The 23,816-nt window shown below is 35.7% G+C and overlaps 1 long non-coding RNA gene across 2 annotated transcripts in view; it reads left to right on the forward strand.

The window, feature by feature from the left end:
• Positions 1–1,532: 1,532 nt before the first annotated feature.
• The window catches only part of LOC139670857 (uncharacterized), a 47,106-nt gene continuing 24,822 nt past the window's right edge, over positions 1,533–23,816 (forward strand). The window contains exons 1-3 of one of the 2 annotated variants that reach the window (XR_011697591.1): positions 1,533–1,597; positions 2,473–2,595; positions 16,503–16,562. This is a non-coding gene — a long non-coding RNA (uncharacterized lncRNA). The remainder of the gene's footprint in view (positions 1,598–2,472; positions 2,596–16,502; positions 16,563–23,816) is intronic. The other variant, XR_011697592.1, reaches the window with a different exon arrangement.

Consider the following 23,816-nt stretch of genomic DNA (forward strand, 5'->3'; position numbering starts at 1 on the left):
TATATTAAATAGGTCTCAGGAACGTACCTTTTTTTTCCATTTTTCTGTTCTAATTAATATATATATGAAGTGACTCTATTTTAATTGTGGTGCTCCTTTCTGTTTTGTTCCAGTACTGCAACTTAAATGTGATAACATTGCTTTCTATTTGTTTGTAGTCCAGTGGGAGAAGAAGATAGGGTAATCCTACATAAATTTTACCACATTAAGAGCCAGGGGCTCTCTATTAAAGCTGTATGTTCTGAACCCCTTCTTGACCTGCAAGAGCAGTTTGCTACTGAAGTGAAAAAAATGTAAATTCCAAATTAAAAAAAAAAAGAAAGAAAAACAAGGGGTCATTTAATTATCAAGTTTACTTCTGGCAAAGTGAGCTTCCAATTTTCTTCTTTTTTTCATTCTCTGGAAAACCTGCAGAAATGAGATAACCCTTAATCCAAAACTCATTTTCTTTATTTACTCCCAGCTGTATTTACCTATCTTGTTTTGAATTTCTCTATTTTAGCAAGTATTGCATATAAAGCATGTAAAAGGCTTCAACCCTAATTCTTTCAAACAGGAGGTGGTTATCACTTTAACAGCTGTGGCATGACAGCATAGTGTGCCAGGGAAAAGTAAGCCACGGCTTATGCCACGCTCAGTAGCATGTTTAAGGAAACAGTCTCTACTCTTGGGTTCATAGTTTAATTTAGGTCAGAAAAGACTTTTCAAATTAACAACTCCAACCATGAACTCTGCACTGCAAAGTCCACCAATAAACCATATCCCTCAGTGCCATATCCAGACATCTTTTAAATACCTCCAGGGATGGTAACTCAATCACTTCTTTGGGCAGCCTGTGGCAATGCTTGATAACCATTTTCATTAAGAGATTTTTTTCTAATATCCAGTATAATTCCTCACTGATGTAACATGAGGCTGTTTCCTCTCATGCTGTTACTTGTTACCTGGGAGAAGAGACCAACTCCAACCTGACCACAACCTCCTTTCAGATAGGTGTAGAGAATTTTAAGTTCCCCCCTGTAAAAACAGTGGAAACAATGCCAGAGGTCTTACTGAAGTCTAATTAGACAACATCCACAGCCTTTCCCTCATCTGCTAAGCAGGTCAGCTTGTCATGGAAGGAGATCAGGGAAGCATGATCTGCCTTTCATAAACACATGCTGGCTGGATCTGATCTACTGCTTGTCATGTTCATGTCATACACTTCTAATATTTAAAATAGTCTAGGCATTTTTATTGGTGTTTATCTTCATATGTCCTTTCTCTGAATATACTTAATCAAATGCTAACATTCAAATTTCCATTTGAATTACATACTGCATTAAAGTTTGGCAAAGTAATAGCAGTTTTCCAGCAGGAAGAGTAAACTGCCATATTTTTTCCAGTGCATTGAAAGATTCCTGCACTTGTTATTTGTAGTGGTTTGACCCATGGTTTCCTCAGTAACCACTGTATCTAAGGAAGTTACAAGTATTTCACACGTGTCTTCCACATAGCCGGGGGGGAGTGGTTTGGGGCTCTTCTCTCTTGACCGAGGAGCTGGTGGGAGGTGGTTGGAATTTGGTCCCTCCGGTTGTTGGTGGTTCTCCTGTCCTGGGTGAGATTGTTTCATTCTTGTTCCCCTTCCTTGAGGTTTTTAATTGTGTTTATTTTGATTCATTCAGTTTCTTTAGATTGGGTTGGTGTCTTCCCTATTTTCTGGCTAATCAGTCCCCTTTTTTCCCCTTCCCCTTTCCCCTGGGGGTGGGATCCTATGTACTGTGTATACAGTGTGGTTTGTGAATGTTAGAAAATATAATTTATTCTTTTTATTCAGTTCAGTTTCTTTAGGGTGCATTTCTCTTCAGTGGTTTTTTCTTTCCTTTGCTGGAAAAGTTCTGGGAGGGGGAAGGGGGCCAATCCAGGGTTGGCAACAGCTAGACCAAACCTGCGACATTATTACAAACAATAACTTACTCCAAATTATTTTCTTTCAGTCTAAATAATCATAAAGGTGCATGACTTATGCAGTTCATTTAGCATTTACTGTTTAATCCTCATGGACATGGAAATACAGGGTAGTCCTTGCAAAATGAGCTGAATTCCATGATTTAAAGGCTAATAATCTGACTGTCCGAAAGTATTCATACTTGGAAAAAAACCCAGAAGCTTCTAATTCGCTTTGACTTCAATACTGCAAAACTGTTTTTATGATACTTTTTTAAAGTAAAACCATTTTATCTTTTCTGAAAAAATTGCTTTTTCAAAAGCATATACCTGGAAGAAAGTACAAAATTGAAAGCTTAAATTTGATGCAGATGAATTTATGTATCTTTTCTTCAGTAGTTCATCTCATATACCTTATTTCTATCCTCTGAGAAGGTCCACTTTAACTCTTATAATGCAATACAAATGCTATCTCTGATGTATTTTGAAATTACTTAGTTGTAGTTAACAAACAGCTCCTTATGTTTATGTTTTCATTTCTGACAGCTCATACTGAATGTTATGCAATTCTCAGCCCATACTTAAGGAATGAAAAAGGATGTTCAGCGAACAAATCAAGAGTATTTTTCCAGGAATTGTGTTAGGTCTTCAACATAACTTAGGAATAAGGTTTGTGCATTTTTTTTTAATTGTAATTTTAAAAGGCAAGGTTTCTCTATTGTTTTACCATTACTTCTCACATACCTGTTAGGATGTATGCTGCTTCTTGTGGAATCATATCTCCCTCATTTAGGGTGTTTACAGGGGAGAACTGTTTTGGAAACTAGAAGAAAGTTAATTGTTTAATTGCTAAGATGATAGTAAAGTATATTTGGAAATTTGGTTATATGAAAGACACAGTTTGCAACTCTGGAGTTTCTTAAAGTGTTACATCTCACTGCAGATAAAAAGAGTCCAAAAATTCATTTAGAATCTCATGATTGCATTTTGTCACTTTTCTATGTTGCCAGAAATAGCATCAAGGATAACTTTCTATCTATCTGCAAGATTAGTCGCAATAATTAACTGTAAAATGCAACTTCTCTTAATGAATACATATGATTATATTATAATTATATTTTTGTAGTTCACTTATAGCTAGTATAATTGTACTACTAAACTTGCATTTCGAGAGATAGTCTATCATTTAGACATACCATCAAGTAATGGTTTTTCAGCACTGTAAATATTTCCCCCCATGTCTCAATTCAGTGAAGCCCCTTTTGAGACATTTTCCAGGAGTTCTTCGTTTTCCAGTTCTGACAACAGCTGTTACAAACCCAGTGAAGCAAATAGATATTCCTATGTCCAAACCCTCACATTTAAATCTTGGGCTGTCACTGGGGGGGAAGGGGGAAAAAAAAAAGGGGGAAAGAGAGGAAATAAAAAGCTCAAAGTAGACATATGAAAATTACAGGAAGAAAATGTTTAAATTATGGTTGTTTTATTCAGATAGTGTAAGTCAATCATTTATAGTCAATATCTGGACTTTTCCATTCTTGATTCCATGTAAATAGCATTCCATTACAACTATGCATTATTCCTTTCAAAAAGTTAAGCAGCCAAAAATTAGCAGAAACAAATCCTTTCTTCAGTATTATTGTCAATCGCTCAAGAGGGGAAACTATCCAAGCTGTTGTTCACCTTAAATGAACATCTTTTAGCAGTGCTTTGAAAAACAATTCAGTTTCAAGAATTTCTGTCAGTAAAACAATAGTCTTGAAACAACGTTTAAAAGCTGTTCAGAAGAACAATGATAAAAGAGTGAATATATCGATGATATTGAGGAATGCAGCATTGATGAGCAGGTCAAATCTTTAGGAATGAAAACTGTTTAACAAAGCATTTTTAACTTTTATTGTATATCCTTTCCAAGATGTAAAAGAACAGTGAGTTTCCCTAAATAACACTGCACTAGGTCAAGTGCTGCATTTTTAGAAATGTATGGTGTGCAAATTTCACTTAAGAAATTACTTTGCCTGCCATGATTAAAAAAATATTCAATTTTTTCATTAAACTTTAAGTTCATTCCAAAGTTAGAAAACAAATTTTCTAAGTGAAGTCTCCTCTGCTAATTTAGGCATTTTAGTACAACCTGGTGGAAACAAACAACTACAAATACTGCAGTGAACAGAGTACTTTTTATTTTATGCAGGATTCTTTATCAGTGAAATTTATTGAGAGCTCTGTAGAAAAACATAATGATTTGTATGCATTGTCACAGGCCAGATACTGCTCCTATATCCTGATATTAAAAAGACTTCTCTGAACTAAAGCAGCAACTAGTATAGCATATGCTATATGCTGGTGGTGCTGCTATTGTTTTCATGTTATGATGTTGCAACCCATATTCTTCATATCATAAGCCTGTTAACCCCTAATCCTCATTCACCCTCACCTTCCACTCAGTACCCTACCTATCTTATTGTCACGTGTACATCCCGTGCAGGAAAACTGATGACTTGCTGGCTGCCAGGTCCCTTTTACAGCAGCCAGCATTAGTTCCTGAATTTGGACTACAGTGAAATGAGCTCAAAGTATAAGAAATGAGTCATCATCAGGCATATCAGAAACGGGCAACAGTTTTGAGTGTGTGGACTGCTCAGACTCTTCAAGAGAGTTTTGATTGAAGGAGGAACTGGATGCTACAATTTGGCAGGTTTAGGATTTTATTTGAAAAAGTCAGGTTTCCTTCTTCATTAGGGATTGTATGTCAATAGTCTATGCTAAGAAATGGTGCAGACTGCCTTTCATGCATAACCCCAAAAATTGACTATTGAGAAGCAGTAATGCTATGTTGTTACTATTCTTACTATTGTTTTTCTGGTATTAGCTATTCTTCCTGACTGAATGGCAACACAATTAGTAACATTTCTATAGGGTATTGCTATTCAGTGGTTTTCAGCCTTGTGATTTGTGAGGAAAAAAAAAACACCAAAACCAACAAAACAAAAAAACCCCATCAACATATTTTATAACCATAAACATTCTCTTTGGATTTTCTGGATCTCTTAAAAATTTCCTACATTCCCCTTGTCAGATGCATTATTATCTCCTGTCCTCAGGAGATAGACAAATTTCAAACCAGTGGTCTAAACAACAAAGCATTTTGTGAAATAAAAGTTTGGAAACTTGAAACTCTGAAAAGTCTTTTGTAAATGAGTAGTTGACTCTAAAATATTAGTCACAACATGAGGATTAAGAAATACTTTCAGAAGGAAATGGACAACTAAATTCCAAACTACTTTGGTAATCCTACTAAGGACATTGATATCTGTTATTTAGGCAGCGATACTCTGGACACAAATGCTAATCATAAATGGTTCAATGATGCATAGCATCAGATGTAAGAAACCCATTGTGTCTGCCAATGCTGATTCATCACAAGTGCAAGCAACTATTAAATCAGTACATTACAAATTTGAAATGTCAGTGAAAGTTCACCTCATATTATCATCTTCACAGGCTAAACCCATGCATTAATTTATGCTGTACAAAATTACTCTGGTTACATTTGATCATTTTCAGTGACCTAATACCTAATAATAGATTCAGTTAAAAAGCTGTGAAACTGTAAGCAAAGAGAAAATTTCTGAGGAAAACTATAGCCATCTGAGAATTTTTTTTTAAACTCCAAGGCTAAAGATTAATACCTTTAAAGTAACATAAAAGTTAAGGTTTATTGAAATTTTATGGGGGTGTCTATAAGGATCTTGTTGCCACGATTTATTTTAATTGCTAATTTTCCAGTTCTTATAAATTCTTGCTTTTCCACTTATCTCCTCACAATTCCCTTTTCCCCACTGTGCTCCTTTCAGACTTCTTGTCTCTTTATACTTCAACAGTGAGTGAAAGTCAGACAGAGAGAGAGAGAAGAAATAAAAAGGTTAGAGAAAAGAACCAAACCATTCTTGAACCTATTCACTGGGTGAAACTATTCACCTGGAGCCATTTAAGAGCAACTGCTTTGAATCCCTTTGAAATGCCATTCAAACTTTTAGTTGCACTTGCCTCAGTAAATAATGCTCTTTGAAGCGAGGCTCCAGGCACAGATGAACAATGAAAGAAGATGATACCAGGGAAAAAGCAAAAAACTGTCAAAACAGAGAAAGACAGGACTGGAAGGGACCATTCAGGCCATGTACTGAAATTTCTTTCCACTGCATGCAAACAGCTCTTATAATTCTTTTTATATACAATTGAAAATTTGATTTTAAAATCTATTTATTTTTTTGTCACCATCATTTATGTTAGAAAATTGCTCTTGATATTCACTTGTTTAAAACAAACAAACAAAAAAGTAACTTCCGTTGAAATCTGTACCATCCCTACAGAAAAAACTGTGACTACAGCACATTTGGCACTCCTCTATGCCACCAAGCCTTCCATATTCTCAAATGTCTACACACAGAACCTATACCATGCACATGAAATGAAACGTGAACATCAGCCTGCAAATGCTGCTCTGAAAGGCTGAAACAAAGCCCTCATTATTTTGTCATTTGGAACTGGACAATCCCCCCCAAGGTAATAATTCTGCTTAAGCACCACAGAAGTACCACAGAGAGTCAGGAGGAGACCAGGCTGAACACCAGGCAGTGTGGATAGTGCCAGTCTACTCCAGTTGCCTTGGTCTTGGAGGTGCTTCTCGCTATCCTTTCACTTGGGGATTTGGAGATGACTATGGGGGTCACTGACCTTGCCAGAGTAGATACAGCTGGAATGGCATCCAGCTACCAGAGTGATTGCCTCTGATCTAATAAATAGCCTTCTGTACTTCTCTGTAATAATTTTAGGGCTTCATGCACATTTTCCTTTCTGTTAGTACAAGCCTTTGAGAAAGGCCTTTGTCAATTTTACATGGCATGATATTTTATCTGTGTGAAACCAAGAAAAACAAAAAGGTTAAGTCCAGGTAGTACTGAATGTTACAAATTAATATCCAAGTAATTTGGTAATCTTTAGTCTTTTTTCCTCTTATTTACAGCTATATTATAAAAAATGAAGTTTTGAGACTCAATGTCAAAGGAATTGGCTACAAATTTAAGGGAAAATTTGTCCATATTTGGCTTATTTCAGTTTATCTAAATATATTTTATTTGTAATTGTCACTCTTGTCTCTAAAACTTAATCAGATCTTGATAATGTTATTGGGGCCTCAGTATTAACAGGTGCTGAATAAAACTTCAGAAAATTTTATGTGAATGAAGACATCTAATGAATTACCACAGCAATAACTTGTGAATTGAAGTAGTTTAACATAACTTAGTGGATGAAAAATAGGAGGGATGAAGAGAAAAATTGATTTTTTTTGTTTTGTTTTTAAAAACAAGCTTTGTAAATTTGATATTGTGTTACTTGTGCCAGTTGAAAAAAGGAAATCTTTCCTTAAAGAGGTGATACTTCATTCAGCTGATTGTCATAGTGGGGTTTTTTTGTCTGTCAATTAATTCTTTTTTCAAGCTGTGATCATCTCTGTTTGAACTGAACAAGCCATCAATCAGTCAGTGATGCAGCTCATGCAGTTGAAAGGCCATTTAGGAAATGCCTACTACTGCAGTTGGTAAGCCAGCAAGTTAAAGGGTAGGTAAGAAACAGAAGCAGAAAAATGGATTTTGCATTTGGCTAGATATTAAATAATGCAACAAATTAATTGATATAGGAAACAATAATTGTAACTGTTGAACATTAAAATTTAGTTGTAGAATTAAGAATTGTTTATTTGTAATGAATTATTAAAACATTCCAATGATCAAGATGTTAAATATATCAATTGCTAGTTCCTAACATATTATATCTGTTCATTATTTGTGTAAACATATTTTTGTGGCACTTGCCATTTGTCTGTGTGCAGAACATCTGTGTTATATGAAGTAGTGGAAGGTGACAGCAAGACAGCCAGCAGGTGTTCCAGTACAGTGGGGATGGGGCAGATGACCTCATCACACCTAAGTAAACCCATGGTTGCTGTATTTAGAGGGGCTTTATATCTGTCTCTCAAAACTCATTTTAGTTACAGAGGGTATGATCTGGTGATTTTTGTTTGGAATTAGGTGGTGTAAAACAATTCAGATCATGATCGGATCATGACTGTGTGGGCCACTGAGATTTGCTCTAATGTAAATAGAGTGTATTTAGATTATTGTTTGATTAATACTAATGTAATTAGGAAGATGGGCTGGATGGGCAGAACATCAGACTTTCATAATCTGTAGATTAAGTGGAGAAAAACTGTTTATTCTTTGAGTTTTACTCTTCCCAAAATCAAGAGCACACAGCAGGCCTTAAATGAGTTTTTCAAGGCCATACATCAGCTTGGGCTATAGCTCTGCCCAGGCAGACATGTAAAGTGGAATACCAACAGTAGGCACCCCTGGAGGATGTACTTTGAACCTGCTTTAGATTATTTTTGCAGACCAATGCATTTTAGTGGCTGTAGCATCATTAGTTGTGATCCTGGAGAGAATCTCCAGGTTTAGTTTCACATGAAATAAATCCTCTATGTGCACTGCAATGTCAACTGAAGCGTGTCAAGGGGGGACATTTGGGAGTTACACGTCAGAAGGGTGCTTCTGATTTGAGGTGAAATGTAGCTTAAATGCACCAATAGGCAGATTGTCAGTAGTGAAGTGTCTTGCAAATGTAGTATTTTCAGAAAGGCAGTCAGAGGATTACAAGTTCCGGGTCCTGCACTTTGGCCACAACAACCCCCTGCAGTGCTACAGGCTAGGCACAGAGTGGCTGGAGAGCAGCCAGGCAGAAAGGGACCTTGGAGTACTAATTGACAGAAAGCTCAACATGAGCCAACAGTGTGCCCAGGTGGCCAAGAAGGCCAATGGGATCCTGGCCTGTATCAAAAATAGCATGACCAGCAGGACCAGGGAAGTGATCCTTCCCCTGTACTCTGCGTTGGTGAGGCCACACCTTGAGTACTGTGTTCAGTTCTGGGCCCCTCAGTTCAGAAAGGATATTGAGGTGCTGGAGCGAGTCCAGAGAAGAGCAACAAGGCTGGTTGAAGGGACTGGGGAACAAGCCCTATGGGGAGAGGCTGAGGGAGCTGGGGTTGTTTAGCCTGGAGAAGAGGAGGCTCAGAGGTGACCTCATCACTGTCTATAACTACCTGAAGGGAAGTTATAGCCAGGTGGGGGTTGGTCTCTTCTCCCAGGCACTCAGCAACAGGACAAGGGGGCACGGGCTTGAACTCTGCCAGGGGAAATTTAAGTTGGATATCAGAAAAAATTCTTTCCAGAGAGAGTAATCAGGCATTTGAATGGGCTGCCCAGAGAGGTGGTGGATTCACCATCTCTAGAGATTTTTAAACGCAGATTGGACGTGGCGCTGAGTGCCATGATCTAGTAAATGGACTAGAGTTGGACCAAGGGTTGGACTCGATGATCTTGGAGGTCTTTTCCAACCGAATCGATTCTATGATTCTAAGTGCCATTAATGAATTCTGCAGTCTAAGGCAGAATATATATGCAGCAAACCTGGAAAAGTTGAGGGACCATGAAAAAAAGCACATGACCAAACTAAATAAACAGCTCTCAAAAGATGTGTTTCCAGTTCTTTGTCAGCACTAGCTATTTTACTTCTTTTGAATCAAAGCCTTGCAGTTTAATATTTTACTGATAGGAGCAACTATCTCTTTTTTGTTTGTCAGTCTACATTTTAAAAATTATACTTTGGGTACAGAATAAGATTTAACTTAAGCTTTTAATATTTCAGTAAAATGTATTGAGTAGTTAAAACGAAATAGAATCAATTCTTAGTTAAATAAGGATGATATTGATACACATAGATAATTCAGAACTATTATGCAAAGAACTGGTCCTGTTCATGTCTGATCCCCAAGTGCTGAAGCTAGGCACTTGGATTATATTGTATGGATTATATTCTAAATATAATCCATAAACAGATGAAAACAGTGGATGTTCAGTAGAAAATTCAGTGCAGGAATAACACAATTTACATATGGCAAACAGGTGGATATGCTAGTTGAACTTTCCTTATCATCAGAGTGGGTGTGGTTTCACAAGAGTTTTTTCAAGGTCTTTCAAAAAAGTCATATATCAGCATCTTGTTTATCATCACAAAGAAGTCTGGTCTGTCAAAGTGTTCTGATTTTTTAAATTTGTTACTTACTAAGCATATTGAAAAGGAATAGCCTCTGTACTCTGGCTTTTATTTAAGTCTGATCTATGAATCATTAATTTTGATGACTAAAATTCCAGTTTCATTCTGCCCTCATTTGCTGTCAGTGTAGTCTGTGGAACAATCATATTTGAAGACTTTTGTGAAAAGCCAGTACAAGCTACATTGTTGACAGGTAACTTGATAGCACAAGCCTCTGAAAAGACATCACACATATACTAGCCAGACATCAAATGACATTGGAATCTTTTTAAATTAGAACCCCCAAGTTTTATACCTCAGAACTTTGTGTTCTGTGCAATTTGGAAGTTCTTTCTTATTTCTTTGAAGCTTCTGAAGAAAATACTGAATGGTTTCACAAAAGTGCAACACAGTGCTCACTGTTCATGGTGAACATCTACCATGTGGAGAACTACAGAAAAAAAAAATCCAGCTGATTCTGGTATGTGTCTTGTGAGATAATATTTTATTATAAAGATCAACTTACAAATTATGATTTGGTTTTATTATTTTCTTTTTGTGGACATGATCCCATATCTATTCCTTTTTTCACTTCATCCATGGAAGTTTAGTAGTGTAATGGTGAGGAAAACCAATTACATTGAGCTTGTTCTGCCTTTCCAAATTTCAGTCAGAATTTTTAGCAAAATCTAAGTTATACAATTGCATAGCTATCTAGGTGTAAAATGTTCATTGATAAATGTATATAAATATAGGGATTCTCATTATTTAATGGAAGAGTTCTCAAAACTGATTTTTATAACCCATTTATTTCTTTAAGGGTAAATAGGGATCTTATTTGGTATGGCAGAATGTCAGTATGGGAAAAAATGATCATTCACATATTCTGCAAAGTACAATGTATATATATATATATATATATGGATGTTATATTATACCCTAGTCTGTTTCAAATACATTAAATCAAACAAATGAAAAAGTCATAAGCACAAGCATTGTCATTCAAGGTTTACTAAAATAATTTAATTTTTTTTTCCAACCTAATGACACAGATGCTAATGATTACACAAGAAGGTATATGTACACATAGATGAAAGAGTTCTATCTACCTATTATTTATGAGAATACAAAATGTTTTTCAGAAAAAAAGGAGTTGTTTTTTCTTAGATCAGTAGTCGATTACTTCCTTTGAATGCTACTGATATGTGACACAGTAGAGACAGAATACCTCTATTTTTCCTTTAACTTACCATATAGCTAAATCACAGCTCTTCTGAAATGTTAATAACTGATGTGATGGGATTGAAATGATAAGCATCTCTTGGTCTAGGGAAGATATTAGCAAGGAATACCCACCCTACAGATGCTACTATTGCAATATGCACAGGTAGTGTCAGTCTACTATGTGAAATGCATGGAATAGAGTGAAAAGTTCTCTCCTTGTGTTTTAATAGAATAATGGTTAAAACACTTGATCACAGAATCAACTTATACTTTGCTGATGCATCCACATATTGATGAAAAGGAGTTAATTGTATTTCAAGAGAATTGAAGGATCTGTAGGGTCACACCTGTCACACCTGTTTCAGTGGAAGTAAATTTTTCTTCCTCATGGATCTGTTCTTTAGTTTATAAACCAGCAGGTCCTTGGAAGAGATTTTTCATGTGTTCTGTACTGTATTTAATAAGATGAACTCTAATGAAGGCCTAAAGTGAAATTGTGTACTGTTGCTACCATCAAAGGAAGAAATATTTTTGATGTTATATCTGTAAATGAATCTGAATTGCTCTGTTCCTAATTTCTCTTTATAATGAAGAAAACCTGAGTTAATTTGCATACTTAGTGTTTCTGCATATATTACAATCCTCCCATCTTCAATTAGTGATTGAGAAAACTGAGTTGAAGGAGTTAAAGATTTGCATGCCATTAACAACTATCCTCTAAAAATGGACTACATGGCTGGGAACAAGAATAAAATGCTGTACTTTTTAATAATAACAAATGTATTTGAAAAACAAAAGTCTGTGATATTGGTGTTTTTGTGTTGCATGTCGACATCAACCCCAGAGCACTCATGTATTAGTACATGTGGCCATCAATTGATGGCTGCATTAACTGTAATTATTTTTCTGTGGTTTTTTTGGCAACCTATCATCTGTTTGTCAAAGTCAAAGAGTCAGTAAGCTCCATGCCATTGTAATTGGGTCTGATCACAGCTCTTGGAGAACCAGTGATGGAGTGAATGATGGATTTGTTCTCCTATCCTTGGAACTCACATAATTCTAAGTACAGCCAAAGGATAAAGATACTCCTTGGGGCCTCAGTAAAAATCGTCCCTGAGAACCAATCCATTATCTTAGTTACACTTTCCTCCTGTATTTATTTGTCATATTTGTGAAAGGTTTGATATCTTTTCTAAATGCTCATTTTTGTATCCACACTGCCATTGCAATTGTTGTCTATTCATCATTTCCAACATTTACATCATTGCCTAGATTGTGTTGTCATGTAATATAATTTGCCATTGTGTTAGGACTTTGGTTCTTGGTTTTGGCTTCTGAGTCTCTCTTTGTAGGTTTTGAAACCAATAATTGTGCATTATGCTTATTTATATGATGTATTTATCCTTCAGTTTAGCTGTTAGACTTGGATTACCTAATTTCTCCTCCAACATTATTTTATTTAATGTCTCAATTTTCCCATTTTCCACTATTTTTTTCTTGTTTCCTCCTTGATTTCTTGTATTATATACTCTTGGTTCATTTTGTATTTTATATACTATATATTTGTAAAAAAAAGTGGATCCTAATTATATCAGTCAGTATGAAATGTTATGTTGGTTGATTTTACCTAGATACATAGCTTGACAAATTGTTGAAGGTGTTCCACAGACAAGGCTCTGTATGACTAATATATCTCACAAGGTATGTATTTTGCTTCCTGGAAGTTGTTCCAAATTTATAAAAAAAACCTGTTGAAAGCTGGGTGGAAGAGTCAAGCCGCTGGATATATTTTGCTGAAATTAATGGTTAGGGCACAGAAACAAACAGGGACATAGTCTTTTGCAGGTATTTTCTGAAAGTAGTTGGGAAGGAGTATATAAAATAATCTCTCCAGGAACAAATGTGAGAACCTGCAAAAATACAGTGTAGTGAGACAGGGATAATAAGTGAGAAGAGTGAACCACATGAAGGAATGGATGAACATTTACCCTTATTTTGCTCTAGAGGGAAGGGCAAACAAGTTTAAAAGATTTTCTTGTGTAGGCTATTTTTTCCCCGAGATGCCCTGAGGGCCTCCTCGCTTTCACAGAAAACAGTGGAAGAAGAACGTCTCAGAACAGTGCCCAACTTTTTCAGAAAACTCAGAATAAAAATAACGAACAAAATTACCTTGCCCTTTGCAAAGTGCTGTTAAATGCACCACAGCAATTGTCTTTTCCAACACATACACAGTTCTGATGATAATCCAGTGCACCTCTATTCACAGGATATCCATCAACACCTCTGCAAAACCACTAGAAGCAGAATCGTCTAGGCCAAACTAGTAATAAGAATGCAATGTCAACAAAGGAGACCACATTGACCTCAAACATTAATTGGTTTAATTTATCAGAAAAAGGACTTATTTATTCTCAAGTCAGAAAAAGAGAACTAAACTAAAAGGGTTCACTGTATCTGTTACTGTTCATTTATTGACTCTACCTCTGCTTAGCTGGTGACATAGTTACTCTCAGATAAAAACATAAATATAAGGCAGAGATGCCTGAACTGATCTACATCACTTTTTCAAGATTCTCTTAAGAACATTAGGAGAAATAATCCTTTCTTTGAAAAAGAAGGCTGGAGCTCAGAGATTTTGGAAATGAAGCCTGTATCAGGTATCTCCAAATATGTCTCCAAATATACGGTCAATTTTCTTCTTCTTCTGCATCCAAATTGCAGACACCTCTTCACTGTTTGTGGAGTCTGCATGAAGGCAAGAAGAGGTTTCTGGGGATCCAGCTCAATTCCTATTGATGCTAATAGGAGTCTCTTTGCTGCTTCAGTGGGAATATGATAGCACCTTATTAGAATATAATCTTTTCCTTGTTGGAATCATATCCATGGCTTGTTTGTCATGTTCTGAATGTAAACGGATCAGGAGTGTGCAAGAGAGAGATATGGGAAGACTGACAGTGGCAGGGTGTAGTTTGATTTGCTTCCAGTGAACGTTTTTCCTCCAAAAAGGATGATAACTCACCACAACTCTAAAAATAATTTCTCACAAAAATATACTTCATTCATCAAAGAGCAGAGGTGCATTGGGTGTGAAGTCCTGCAGTCCAAGCATCTACTGATAATAGTAGAATAATATGCACAATAAATACTGTAGCAATCTTAACTTGAAGGGTCATCTGTTAATTACTGATAAATGACTTTTGGTATTCAACAATTAGTTTGACATCCAGAAAAAAAAAATATACTGAGAATTCTGTATGATGTTACATTGGACTGTTTCCAATGTAAGGCTTTGGCCATAAATCAAGAATCATGACTACAGAGTGTCTCAAGACAATGTGACAAAACATTTGCTATTGGTTTTTCCCAGGTTTTTATTTGTTTTGATGCTAAACATATTAGCTGTAAATTTAGATAGGCACTATCCTACCTCTTTTGAATTTAAAAAAAAAAAAAGGTAATAAAAACCAGGAAGCACTACAGAAAGAACAAAAAAAAAAAAGAACCAAACCTCTTTTCTCAAATTTACAGGGAACAGAATGTTCCAAAATGACTTTCCTGTAATTTTGCATTTCCTTTCTCTAGTTCTTTTGTTAAATGCAACAATTAAAGTGCTTATTTAGCTTCTAGCTGTTCCCTGGATGCTCTGGTTCTCCTTGAAGATGTGACTGCTTTTGTGCCTTGAACTTCATTACCAGAGCAAATAGTAAAGCTCTCAAAAAAGAAAATGAATGCACATTCCACAGAGCTTCAGTGCTTTGCAGGGTTAATTTGAGAGAAACGTTGTGAATGGTTAATGATGAGGCTAAAAGGCAATAGTTTTAAGCTCTTTATTTTGACTTTTGTTATGCAAAACATCAGTCATGACAGACTGCTTGAATTCTGAACACCTACTTCTTTCAGCATTATTAATGTGAGACCAAAAGATCTGGCCTGCTTAGATGAATGACTAGTTTAATCCATTACAGCAGTTCCTAAGTTCTAGGCAATAATTCTAAGACACCAAGGCAGCTATTTGCCAGAAACAGTCATATGCAGAGGACATAAGGCCCTTGAACCAAAAGCTGACAAATAAGGTAGGAATGAAATATAGACAGATATAAAAAAAGTCAAAATAATCTTTCCTCTAATCAGGTAATAAAAATGGAGAGGAATATCCCACAGGCAAGCTCCCAACAAGGCCCCTTTGTAAATGACAACAGCTTCATGTCTCCCATTCATAGCATTAGGGAGTGATGCTTCAGTAAATAATTTTTCTAATGGAGAGTCGAAAAGTACGAACTTGAACTGGATGAGTAATTAAAAATATTATCTCTAAATACTGACTTGGATTTTTAAATATTTTGATGCAGACATTTATTCCCCTATCATATTTGCTATCAAGAATTATTCAACATTTTAATGGTACACGTGTGTGAGGTGAAAAAAGGCTTTCCAAGGGGAATTTTTTGATTTCATTCATCAGAGAGTCAAAAGCAATATCATGTGACTTGTCTAAAAGCAGACTAATCTACTTTTAATTCTCATGCTTGTAGAACATGGAAAAAAACCCATTCTAAAAGTTACTTCTGCAATGGATTCACTGAATGAATATATTATTGGGAATCAAGAGCTATCCACAAGTCTTTTGTAGGTAGAAGAAGGGTCTGAGTTTGTGAAATAGTTGCTTTTATTTTAATTACCCACTAGACATTTGCTTAAAATTACTTCTTAGACAAGGAAGTGTTGTATGGCACTTTTACTTGAAATGATTCCTTTTATTGTCTTACTTTCATGCTCATATCCATCCTTAGCTCACAGCATTAATCTTTGCTTAACTTCCAAGAAAACTAAAATTAATATTTCAATTGAAATAATTTACAACTGGAAAAATAGCAAGATAAGGGTAAGCAATGAAAATAATTAGTAGAGATAGCCAAACCTCAAATATTCAGAGAAGTAGTTCTGAAGAGTATTAAAAATCTAACAGAATGTGGGCTCTATTAGAAACTTGCCCCTCCTGAACTTCAGTTTCTCATCACTTAAAAGTGGTCTCACATGTTCTTCAAAGGCAGAGATGCTGCAGATTTTTCCATAGTATTTTCTGGCTTGTGAGTCTTTAAAATGCAAGTAAGAATCTCTTATATCTGAGAGAAAGTGGTTTTACATTTAAAAACAAAAAAGCAAAAGTCCATTTCTGATTTGATAGAATCATTTTGTTTCAGGTACTGCAAGTAGTTGCCTCTGTGTGAAGAGAAAAGTTAAAATGGATACAGCAAACAGAGGTGAGAACACCATAGTAAAGCCCTAATGAGACGTACTGTTTTACATAACTGTGTAAGTTGGAAAGTATATTATGTATCAATATATCTGCAACTTATTGTATGATATGCTGAGAAATTGTGTTATAACTGATATTACTTTGAAATACTTCCTTTTTTTTTCCTTATGTAGTTATTCATCTTATTTAATCCCTAGAGAGAGGTTACTGACTTTTGATGAGAAATCTTTCTACTGAGTTTGAAGTGCAATATCTTGTATCACCCAGCTTCAGTGTTGTTATTTCTGCATTTCAGTGAATCACAGAATGGTGGGAGTTGGAAGGGACCTCTTGAGATTTTCTGGTCCACCCCTCCTAGGTTCACCTAGAACAGATTGCACAGGATTGTGTCCAGGCAGGTGTTGAATACCTGCAGATAAAGAGATTCCACAACCTCTCTGAGCAGTCTGTTCCAGTGCTCTGTCACCCCAATGTAAAGTTTTTCCTCATATTCCGGTTTGGTGTTTCAGTTTGTGGCCAAAGTCCCTTTTCCTGTTGCTGGGTGCCATCATCTTTACACCCTCCCTTCAGATACTTACAGACATTGATGTGGTCCTCTCTCAGTCATCTCTTCTCGAGACTGAACAGGCCCAACTCTCTCAGCCTTTTCCCATAAGACAGGTGCTCCAGTCCTCTCATCATCCTTGTAGCCCTTCACTGGATCCTCTCCACTAGTTCTTGTTTTGTTTTTTTTTTCCTTCAACTGAGAAGCCCAAAACTGGACACCACTCTGGAACTGGCCTCACCAGGGCTGAGTAGAAGGTGAGGATTGATAACCTTCCTCAAGCTGCTGTCTTAATGCAGCTCAGAATTCCAATTACCTTGTCACAAGGGCACACTGGCAGCACATGGACAACTTGTTGCTCACCAGGACTCCCAAGTGCTTCTCCCCAGACCTGTTTTCCAGCAGATCAACTCTGAACTTGTTCCTAGGGTTATTCCTCTGTAGGTGCAGGACCCTACACTTCCAAGTTTCCAACCTCTTCTTCTAAAGGCACAATGTCATTAAGCATTTCCATGCTGCAACTCTCTGAATTTTAAAAGTGCCTCTCCTTATTTTTCAAGTCCAATTGTGTCTCTCCCATTGTGTAAAAGAGTATATATAAAACAAATGTAAATCAGATACAAGCTTGCTGTTTTCCACCACTGAGACAGATGTAGAATAGGGTAAAAGAATAACAGACGAGTAAAACTCATCTTCTGTCTCTGTCCTTACCATTCAATAAACAATTCACTACATTTTTGTAATCTGTCTCTTCAGATAGTATGAATCTTTGAGTGATTCAGAAAAGCTGTGTTGTTTTCTAAACATTGTTTGGATGTTTCCTCTCACTAGTTCTTTGGTATTCTCTTTGCATAGTGGAGGTTGAGTTAATGAATATATTTCTTAAAATTCTGAGAATTTTACATGAAAAGTGTTGATGGATATTAAAGTAGCATTATAAAATTTATTTTTCTGTTATTACTGTGTCTAAAACCTAGACTTAAAGCAGATCCTTTGTTTAGTTCTAGAAAGAGGCTCTCATTCTTTATCAATAGACAAAGGTAGAATAATTATAATTTAATTGTTACAAGATAAACCTCTGAAAAGACCAAGCAAAGATTTGAATGGTGAGGAAAGCTACCCAAAAAGTATTGAGAGAGAAGAGACTGTCCCACTTCAGCAACATGGTCAACATTTCCATTGATAAATTCTGACTCTCTGTAATTATATTACATACAGTTCCAGAATATGTAGTAAGAGACTAGAAATCTTTTCTTGGTGTGAAAGCCACACAAATCTTAAACGCCACTAAGAAGAATTCTAGCACAGTTATCTGTAGGAACCCAGACACTAGTAAATTGTGTTTTATAACATCTATAAGGTTAAGGCTAAAGATCTAACCAAGTGCTTTCCTTTCACCTTCCAAAAAAGTGCCTAAATACTTTCCTTGTAAACTACACTAGACATCCAATAAAACATCACTGGCTGAACAATTTTCTAAGTCAAAGGTTAATATCAGGTCATATTGTAACTAGAATGCCAGATGAATAGCACTATAACTGCAATTATTAACAAAAGAATCATCTGTGCTCTTAGGGTTTGGTTGTCACACAGTGATTTCTACTCTTGCACATTGTAGTGCTGGAAAACAAAAGGGAAAATACAGTCCTCCAGTAAGTTCAGTAGATAAAACCTATAAGAAAATAAAAGTGCTTGACAAGAATGATATTTCCCCAAGTTTTCAGTATTTATTGGAATAGAACTACACAAACTACTAATGTTTAAGAAATATATGGTCTAAACTACTGCCTAGAATAGGCTGTTTTAATGCTTAATCACCGAGTGAGCCATGGTCTGTTCTGTTGGCTTTTTGAAACTGGTATAACTGGGAGCTTTCCATCAATAATCTTACCATTTTAATCCATAAAATCCTAATGATTCTGATAGCCTAAAATGGATCATAACGAACAGGCAAGAGAGACAGTATTTATCAGCTAAGATGAGTATGATGGAACATTACCTAATAAACAATAATAGACAGTTAATAAGAAATAAAAATCAATATGCTGTCAAATAGGAAGCCAGTGTAATGCAGCTAGGTTGAAAAAATATGAGTCTTTGAATCTGAGTGAATACCAAACAGTTGCATTCCAAATGACTTAAAATTTATGGACATCATTCTGGGAGAGACCTATAAATAGAGAATTGTTCTAATCCTGTCTGGACAGTAAAATCTATAGATCATAAGTGTCCTGCTTTTACAACCATTTAAAAGCAGGCTATTGAAGGTATTTGTTTTGAGAAAAAAAGCTTTTTATCAACAACTAGAATAATGGTGGTAGGACAGTGTTCACAATTCATATCCTCCTACACCCACGTGCCCATCCTTCTCAATGGAAAGTATAGTCAGAGAGTCATATAACAGCACTGAATAAAGTAAACCCATGGATTATTGTCATCCTGCTCTAACTTATAAAAACCAAATTTCACCTGGTAAAATCTCTATTAGATGAATTAATTCCTAGGTAAAATGATAGTTTCTCTCACAAAGGTCCTATGGAAACAATGTTTTTTCTGTTTGTTTGTTTGTTTGTTTGATTTTTTTCCCCCCTGAAGTTAAAGAAAATAACAAACAGTGGTTTGGTTGTAGATGAGAACTTGTTGTAAAATACAGAAAAAACTTTACTAATAATATTAAAATTAGTAGAAAAATATTTATCAAGAATAAAAAAAAATAATGTTCTCTACCTTGTCTTTCCTAGTATCTCATATTTTTCTTACTGGGAAAAAAAACACAAAAAAAACCCCAAACCCCAAAACCTTAATGGAACCAAACGTTCCCAGTGGGAGTATTCCACATGAGCTTTCTTCTTCTATATATTCCCACAGAAGTTTTTATGACTGGCCTTAATAGATTGTGAATCCACAAATCAAAGGCTAGTTTTCTTTCAAGAAATATTGCAATTTATATATATTCATATTAATATTTTAATCTTTTTTCAGTGTAAGTATCAAGACTGACAGAATATTTCTCTGTCATTATTATATTTAAAAAACCTTGAAGTTTCTCTGTGCTTTTTACTGGACTGTATACAACTCCAAATTCTGCAGAATATTGAGGTTTTTTCCTGACATGGCATTGTTTCCTCCCATGAAAGAGAGCGAGGATATAGAGTATGGAGCACCTTTTCCATAAGCTTTGAATGTACTTAATGGTTTTCAGCCTCCCACAGAGCTGAGGTGATTTGATTGAGGGGATATACTTTTTTGACCTCATAATAGGTATAGAAAAGTGAGTGTAATGTGAATAACTGCTTTCAATGAGCAAATAAGTTACAGAAATCCTCTAATTAAACAGAACCTACACCACAGGACTTACAGAGATGTGCAAATGCCAAATGGCAATTTTTGCAAGCAAATACATAATTCAGAATCGACTCTTAGTTGGAATATGGGTTTGTATATACATGTCTGTTCAATAGTCTCTGTTTTGTAAATCTTTCTGTTAATTAGATGATATCACCCTCAACTGGACAAGGAAACAAGCCACTAATGTTGCTAAATATGATCATATTGGAAACAATCTTACTGGCCAGTGCTTATATTGAATATGTTACAGATATATTATTCTGATCCTTTGCTCTATGTACCTCTCAAGTGCTTATGCAATATAACTTGATTAGAAGAGTTTACATACAGAATAAATTGTATATATGTTAGTGACATGCCATAGTTTAGTAACTTAAAAAATATCACTATCTAATTGTTCTTAATGGATTTTCAAATTATTTTCTCAAGGACTGAGGCACTTAGAATCCCTAAATAGGTACCAAATCAAAGATTTCATTAAATATAGCCCATAGTCATAAAGAGGAACATCAGCCTATATTTCACTAGAGGTTGGATCAAGATGTGGTAATTGGAAATGTGTTGGAGACATCAGCCCATCTCTTGTCTTTCCATTTGACAAGTTCTGCAGTTGCTCTACTGAAACCTGTTTTGCAAAATCCTCTTGTTTGCCACTGCCTTGTGTTCATAAATAATGGATTGGCTCTAGTTACCTGCTCTCTCCATGATTAACATACGGTAATCCCTTAGTTAGTGTAGAAGGATTTCTTACAGAAAATGGCCATATGAGTGACCCAGACTGTATGGACTCTGTGAGATGGAAGTGGCTACCAGCAAAGAATAAACAAAGGCACAGCTGCTCCTGAGTGGTAAAAAAGAAATCACTCCCCAGGAGTTCAGACAGGAACTCCCAAGGCTTTCACACAACAACTCTTGAAAGTTTCTCACAGGACCCTTGAGATTCACCTGGAAACCATTAGGATGTTTTATCAAAACACTGGATTTGTGAGATATGGAATATAACCAGTAAGAAATGTTGCTTTATGGTGTGAAAATTACTTTAGCCAATTAGCACATAGCTTTGACCCTATATAAACTGCTTGCAGTGTATCAATAACTGGCATTCTACCTAAAACTATATTGGTTCATTGTCTGATGTCCTTTGATCCTCCACCTTAAGTTAGTACAACCCAGCCCCCATTTTGCAGAAACTCAGTCCCTTAATTATCCTAAGAGTATATTACTTAGATACTGTTTACAATAAACTGCCTTTGTTCTTCCCTGGGATGGAGTCCATATTTTATTGTCTCCCTGCTTCTCTTCCTCTTTCTCTCTTTGTTGCTTTTTCTGTTTTCAGATGCTGTGACATTAAGTTCTACAAAACTTCATGGAGGTCTTGAGTAGTTCTGGTGATTTATCCTGTAGAGCTACACTAATAAAGTCAGGAAAGACAAGCACGGGCAAAGGGGAAAACATAGTCTAAGGTTTATATGCATACTTTATGCACATGTTTGTTACCAAAAAGACAATATAAATCAAGGAAAGAGGTAGACATTAGTTCATTGTATCGGGATTTGAGATAGCATTTGCAGCATCATTTACATTTACTTTTTCTTGGTAGTTGTCACCTTATGTCTGTACACCTCAATTTCTGCACTCTGTATGAGTAATGACGCTTCAGTCTTCCTTTTCCCATGAAGCACTTTAAATTCTGTTTTGAAAAGTAACAGCTAAGTTATATTTTCTGTGTATTATGCCTAGTGCATTTTTTGAGTTCCATTTGCTAGAATAGTGATGATTTCTTAGATAAAGAAATCTATAGGTTTGGTATTGTTAAACTAGTATGTTTTGTCTTTTCTTAAAGGGAGGAAGCCTTATTATCCTTAAAATATCACGTACAGGAGGACAGCATACTGAAAGAGCAATGTACTGTTCACTGCTCAATCTGCTCAGCTCCAAAGTTCATATCCAGGGATGTTCATTTGTGTACCTGAGCTCACTAGAATAAAAAAGCACTGTTTATTTTCAAAAGCAAAACAACTTTTCTAAAATAGATATATTTCCAGTACTAAAGGATGGTATGGCACCTTTGAAATAGATTAGTGTAATATATATAGGTCCAGGCAGCCAAGTGAAAATAAAATTACTAAGAAGTTAACAAAAGGGGAAAGATTATTCTTCTGCAGAAGTTTATGCCTCAATCATAGGAGGCCATTCTTCATACTTTGCCAGAGGAAGAGCGTTAGTGTGAGCAGCAACTTAACGTGGGCTGCCTTCATGTACTGTGTATATGTGATTACTTCTTTTCAATGACTTTGAGGGAGTCTAAGCAATTATTTGGTTAATGTAGATACGAGATCTGAATACAGTGAATATTTCTTTGAGTTTGCACTCTGAATGAAGCCTGAATGACTTATGTGTCCCCACTGGCCATATTGGGAGTGGAGACTAGCCTCCTAAATTAGGTATGGATGTGTTGGTGCTGTTAACACCTTTCACAGTCTCAAGACAAATTTACTGCTGAGTATATTATCAAGTAGAAGATGATAAGACATATATGTGCAAAGTGACACAACCTTCTATTACTATTGAAAATTTTATTACTAGAAGTTGGGACTCTCTGATACTTCTTTAGTTTTTTCAAGATATTTGCTCTTACCTAAGTGAAAAAAACCCAAAACACTAGCAGCAGCTTTGCTAACTGTCTTGGAGAAGAGGCAGTCCACCCGAAAAGATTTGACAATGATAATTTATTCTGTGGCCTGTACTCTTGCATAGATACAATGAGTTAATTAGAGAGCAAAAAAACTATAATTAATATAATGTAAGAATCATCCATTTGGTCATGTTGAAAAAAGCTCCTTTTGAGTTTTACTGAAAGAACTGTTGTCATGTAAGAATGAGCATCATTGCTCAGAATTGATTTTTCTTAAAATAGAAAGAGTGCCTGGATAGTAAAGAACTTCAGTATGACATGTATGGCAGCTGGGTTCTTTAATAAAAACACACTTGGATTTTAAAGCTTAACTTTACAAAAAACAAAACCAAACCAAAACCAAACCAAACGAAAAAAAAAAACAAAACAAAAAAACCCCACCATGATCTTACTCTACCAGCCTTCCTTCAGAAAATTTCTTTTCTGGAATTGATTACTATGAGATGCCACCCTCGTTTTCTGATTAAATTGACTGATATCAATCAACAAATCTCTCTGTATAGTATTAATCACAAGAAGTGAAAGTGGCAATCCAATCCCACATTATAGCTTGATTGTGTGAGATATTCAACACCTTCAAATCATACTGACACTAATGATAATAAAGTATCTTAAGCCTTTGACAGCTGTGTTCAGTTCTTTTCAAAGCTGTACTTTCATTCCAAATATTA

The sequence above is a fragment of the Pithys albifrons genome, chromosome 4 (assembly GCF_047495875.1).
Source record: "Pithys albifrons albifrons isolate INPA30051 chromosome 4, PitAlb_v1, whole genome shotgun sequence".
Classification (NCBI taxonomy): Eukaryota; Metazoa; Chordata; class Aves; order Passeriformes; family Thamnophilidae; genus Pithys; species Pithys albifrons.